This window comes from Oryzias melastigma, linkage group LG11, assembly GCF_002922805.2.
Source record: "Oryzias melastigma strain HK-1 linkage group LG11, ASM292280v2, whole genome shotgun sequence".
Taxonomy (NCBI): Eukaryota; Metazoa; Chordata; class Actinopteri; order Beloniformes; family Adrianichthyidae; genus Oryzias; species Oryzias melastigma.
The window spans coordinates 10,404,592-10,410,774 of NC_050522.1; the positions used below are offsets into that span (position 1 = coordinate 10,404,592).

The 6,183-nt window shown below is 35.8% G+C and overlaps 1 protein-coding gene across 1 annotated transcript in view; it reads right to left on the reverse strand.

The window, feature by feature from the left end:
- poc1bl (POC1 centriolar protein homolog B (Chlamydomonas), like) overlaps window positions 1-6,183 on the reverse strand; it is a 28,505-nt gene extending 22,322 nt beyond the window's left edge. The window contains exon 1 of the mRNA XM_024298745.2: window positions 6,033-6,183. The gene's annotated coding sequence lies outside the window, so the exon portion shown is untranslated. The remainder of the gene's footprint in view (window positions 1-6,032) is intronic.

Sequence of the window (6,183 nt, forward strand, 5' to 3'; positions counted from 1 at the left end):
GATAGCTGAAGATACTGAAGCTGATAGCCAGCTAAAATATTAGTTAAATGCCAAATTAGCCTTAAAAACTGAAAGAAGCCCAAGTTAGCCAAAACAGCTAGTATGCAGTTGAAATATGAGCTAAAACTCCATAATATCCTACAAAACGGAAAAAATCGTAAATTAGCCAAAATAGCTAGCATATTAGCTAAACTCCAAAATAACCTAAAAAACTGAAAGAAATCGTAAATTAGCCAAAACAGCTAGCATATAGTTGAAATATTAGCTAAATTCCAAAATAACCTAAAAGACTCTAATAAATGCCAAAATAGTCCAAAAAGCTAACATAAGGCCATTATAACTTTCAACTTTACTACACTCCGAGTCTATGTAGTGTAACGTAATGACTAATCGACTATTGAATTAGTCGTCGACTATTTTTATAGTTGATTAGTCGTCAATTAGTCGACTAATCGTAGCAGCCCTGCATTCAATGAGTAGTTCTATTGACTGAATTTTCAGTACATGTTCCATGACAGCCCAATTTGTACGTAGCGCTTGAGAAGGTACTTTGAAAAAATTGCGTAGCGACGTGTGGATTCGAGAGTTTTAAATGCAAAAGCCTGAAATGTTGGTTTCCAGGAGTTTACACCAGTTGCCTAGGCTGGTGTGAGCGTAGCTTTAGGCGTTAATCGCATCCTGATATGAACATAGACTGTCTGCTGACCAACTTCCGGTGAGAGCATATTGAGAAGAAAGTAGGCCATATGGTGAAAGCTGTATCATGTGACTTCATTATGAATGGAGAAACTAAAAACTTTTTGCTGGGTTACAGAGATATATCGGTCGTAACCTAGAGTGTAAAAGTTCTCCATTTGTTATCCAGCATTTTTTTTTTCTAAATTGCTGTTCAAATGAACTGTTTGAAGTCAGTACTTCTTCCTTTACTCTCGTATTGATATTACTAGCATGGGCACTGTGGTTTGGGTCATGTGTTACTTTCTGGTCCAGTAGGAGAACGGTCATATCCAAGATGGCAGCGAACACTTCAAGCGGTTCGGAGGAAGAAAAGACAAAAACATTTTGAAAGGGTGCTACATGATATCTATAAAAGAAGAAAGACTACTGGATTTTACAGCCAAGAGATGGGATAAATTCAGAAACTGCTTTAAACGGAAGCTTTCAGTAGTGAGTGCCACATAATGGCTGACACTTCCTTACATCGGACTTTGACAATGTTGCAGAAAATTTTAGTTTTCGTCTAACTTCCTACAGAAGATCCATAGAAAAAAAGAGCTTGAATTCATCTGAGAAACATGCGAGACAACATCCAGGTGTCCATGAAGCAGAAAGAGGCGAGTCTGGGCCAAATACCTCAGGATCAACAACTGGAACTCTGGCTCAAAACAGGTTTACCTGTTGTTTCCTCTGGTCTTGTTCTGCCTGTCCTGTGCATCATATGCTAAAAAGTGGATAAGTACATCACTGTGATGGGCAAACGCAAGAAAGATCATCTTACACTGGACACAGACCTGATCAGCAGGAATGTAGGGAAAATAACTCGTTTCTCAGTCTCTTACTGAGACCGAAGGATTTTGTTTAGAATTGGGAGGATATTAAATCAAATTCAGTAGGCTACATTGTACATGTTTACATATAGGGTAATCTTTGTTTTATCTTTGTTAAATTCCAATCAAGGACGAGGGTAGAAAAGTTGTAGATATAACTGTCTTCAACACTTTAGATTCAATTGAAACTGTTAACTGCTTTGTATTATACACATTACAGACACACATGTTATTTTCATTCTTTGAAGGTCTGTTGCTCAAAGCCATGGATATAGAGGAAGACACAGGGACTCGTTTGCATAATAAAGATAAAGCCGGCGCAGTCATCAACGTCTGATATCACAAGTCCCCTCACCGCCAGTACACCATGTTCTCGACCATGTGGTCAATGTTATAATTTGCATAGGCTGGTTATATATATTCTCTATAGATGCTTTATTTGCTGCAAAACTTCGGGTATTGTGTGTTTGTGAGTGTGTTTCAGAAATGAACCAGCCTTTGATGTCAGCTACTAGATCTTCTGTGAGTAGATCATCAGACATTGAGTGATTGCAAATCAAGAGGTGTTGACCTAAGAACAAAGTTCGTCAGTTCGGTGAAAGGCCATGAGAAAGTTGATGCTTCACATTACAGGTAGTGTAACAGAAATACCAGCTTTGGAGACAAAGTCTGTGATTTCCAAATGATAAACAAATTACTAAATAATTCTGAAGCAATCCCAAGCTTATAATGAATTTGCCTCTTTGTCTGGAGACAGATCTACCCTTTAAGTTGTGCTTCCACACAGGAGTTGCCAAAAGAACGAGGATCATAGATTTAGCCAAGGTGACCTCAGCTCTTGGCACCAGTGTATGTTCAGCCCTTATTGGGATTCATACATTACAAGTGCCTTTCATGGCAAAGGGAAAAAGAAGGAATACGTCATTCCATTTCCAAATGTGGGTAGAAGTTTTCAGATGGATCGTTTTCTAAATACTTTGCAAATATGTTTGCCACCTGTATGGCCAAGCAAATTACCAAGCAGCATCTGTGCCAACATTGTGTGAATGTTCAGAAGGAAACAGAAGATAGGAGTATATGAGATGTCATTTCTGACAATGATGGGGATGATTAGAAATAACCATGAAACGTCCTCTACAATGCCGTTACACTGACCATGTACACGTGTTTTTCTACAAATTTTGTAGTACTAAGTCATCCAGATCTCTCTAAAACTATCATATATATGTAAATGTCAATTTCTTAGAGATTTTTTTGTTGTCTGAGAGAATTTTCATCAATAAAACAAATGAAGCCAGCACCATTGAATTTTCTGATTCATGCCTTGAGACAAAAAACTGCTGGATATACTGAGGAGAACTTTTGACCCAAAGGGTATCGTCGAAACAAAAATGCTTTTATAAATGTAATTCCCAGCGGTGAAAACGAAAATGATTTTCTAGGCACTTTTCCTCGGTTCACCTTATGGCCTAAACAGTTAGTTGCAGAGAGAGGTGAAATTGAGGGCAACTTTGCTACCAGAACAAGCTGGTCTGTTTCAGTGACTGCAAAAAGAAACAAGCATTTGGTCACTGTTATTTATTCCCCTCTACATGTGAGTGTTTTTTTAATCATTATTACTTTAAATGTACATGTCTGTTTTATTTGAGATAAAAGTTTTAATAAGTCATTTGTCGTCAATGTTTTTATGACTGCTCAAAAGAGCTTCTTACTGTTTTTAGATGTAGTAAATTAGAGCTCTCTGGATCAGATTTTTCTTAATTGAAAGATGAAAAAATCCATATTGGTGGTGTAAAAGTAAAGGTTGGAAGTCTTATAATAACAAAAACACATATTTTGATCTTTCACTGAGTCACAAAGTCTACAATTTAAATGAAAATTCCTTAAAATTTGTTTTTTTTTCAAAGAAAATATTAGAAATCGAATAATGAAATTCAGGTTGTAATTAATTGATTAAATAATTACACAAAATATAATTGCATTACAGCACTAACATTCTTTTATCTTACTTTTTGATTTGGTCTCCAGACAAGTAAATGTAATCAGAAACTACATGTTTTGGCATTTTTGTTTATGTTCAAAGTAAGAATGTGAGTGTATATTTATGCTTTGACGTACTTTATGTATATGTTTTCTCAAATATGTGTTTTAAAGCTTTTCATAAAAGTAATTTTATGCTTTGATCTTCTTGTTTTTCCTTTTTTCCCCACTTTTTACTGACCTGAAAAATGATCTGAGCCGTGACCCTAAAACCGTGAGATGATCCAAACATTAAGTTTTGTGATCCACATGTCACTGATTCCACCTCAAAACTGCTTTTACTGAATATGAAGATCTGGAATAAGCTAAACATAATCTAGAAACTATCCTTCCTATAGTGTAAATACACAATGTACTTGAGGATTTTAGCATATAACAATGTAATTTTGCATTACAGTACAATAGAATAAAACTTTATTGATCCCACAAAGGGGAAGTTACCTTGCTACCATGGTTCTATTAAGCCTCGTACTATCTTTTGGGGTCCAGATGACCCCACACCTGTATTTTTGTTTGATCCCTCCCATGACAAAGGTAGACAGAATTTCATGTCTGCCACAGACACCAGTGAAGATTAAAAAAAAAATCATTGGAAAAAAAAAAGTACAGTGTGCTGTCTTGTGGGGTCCAGATGACCCCACTTTTAATTTAAACATGCCTACGATAGCATAAAGGTAAAAAAACAACTAATAAATAATAAATAACAAAAAGATACACTTCATTGATTAACAAAAACAATAATTATTATTTATTAGTGTTGATGTCTTGCAGTAAAAACATTGGTAAGCTATAAACTACCAATATCCTAGTGTTAACTCTGTTTTATTATATTAAAGTCCCAACCAGATCATCTTTAATCCATCTCAAAGAGGTCTTTAAATTATGATTATGCCATTTTTTTTTTTTTTTAGCCTATGCTCGTTTCTTAGAGCATAGGCCGAATCTGAATTCTTACCCTACCCTATGGCTTCTCCCTACCCCTAAAAATTGTAGGGGTATTTGAAGCTTTAGTGGTGTCCAAAATTGTTTTGGACAAAATTGAAATTGTATTCCTTCGCCGGTGATCTTCACCGCAGCGGGGAAAGACATTTTTTCATGTGGGTGTGCTCTGAAACGCAGAAGCGTAGATTTAAGCTTTCAGACTGTACAACGCCGCTATTTAAATATAAAATCAGCTTATATGTATATATAGTCATTGTAGATATGTTTGTGTATATATTTATATTTATAGGAATATATGTGTTTGCGAATGTGTAGGTGTGTTTATATAAATATATATAATGTTAATATGCTACATTACTTGTCAATATCCTATATTATTAATTTTTTTAACTCATTAGTTCTAATTATTTATGTACTTAGTAAATTTCATAGACTTTTTTTTTTTTAATACAACTTAGTGACTTTTTTGTGGTGCCATAACAGATGAGTGTATCCTTTTGGGATATAAATAAAGTTAAATTCAATTAAATGTAAATAATGACTTTTTGTTTTAGCATGACAGTTTAAAGTTATAACACCAATATTTTTATGTATTTTTGGAGAGATGTCAGCAACACGCTAACATAGATGACTGGCGACTATTGATGACATCTCTGAGGTTTAGTAAAATCTGAATTTGAAGACACTATTTTTCCTTAACTCTCCACCTGGAAGGCTAAATGTAGGGGTAAGGAGAAATAGTAGGGGAAATATTCAGATTCTGCAATAGTTTCTGCAGAGTTCATCAGAAATTTACCTACGAGTTGTGGGCGGGGCTGTTGGTGTGGAGTAAGCCTGCCCTCATTTCCCATCATCCCTTTATTTACATTCTCTCCTGCTAGTTTAGGGCAGCAACCACAGGCACTGTAGCGTCTACGTCACAGCTACAGGCTTGTTTAAATGCATTTTTTCGTCTTGATTTACAACAATTTATAAAGAAATTCTTTAAAATACAGCTTTAATCTTAATTTTCTTAATATATGTCCTCCATCATGAGAGAAATGCTACAAGAACATGATAAAAACACCACTTTCTTTTGAGAGTATCTTTGAAAAGGAAAGTGCCTAGAGGAGAAGAGGCGTTAGTGAGTGCCTGTCACGCATACAGCTGCTCTATCAACCACAATTCAACTGCAAACCTGTCAAGAGACGGCAGCCTGTAGATTATAATCTGGTTTACAGTCAGAGAAATTACGAACTCGGTTGAACTCTTCATAAAAAGTTTCTTCAGATGTGCAGAGGCGCTACAAAATCGAGGCGGAAGCAGAACGAAAACTTTCCAAAGTCGACTAGCAGTTTATAAACCTTTAGTTAGTTGACATCAAAGAGAGCCTCTGTGTAAAATGGGGTTGTTACAGCAGGATAATAACAAACATCAGCTTGAACTAAAAAAATACGCATTTACCAAGTAAAACGGTACAGTCGAGTAACAATTTATATACAATTAGATAAATTATTAATTTACCTTTTCGATTTATTGCATGATTCGATGTCTCCGGGGTTAGCTGGTGGATGTTGTCAGTCAGTCGAACCCTGTTCGCTGGCTGGAGTTGTCAGAGTTCCCACATAGTCTCCTCCAGACTGGACTGCTGGCCTGCCTGAACCAAACGAACCCA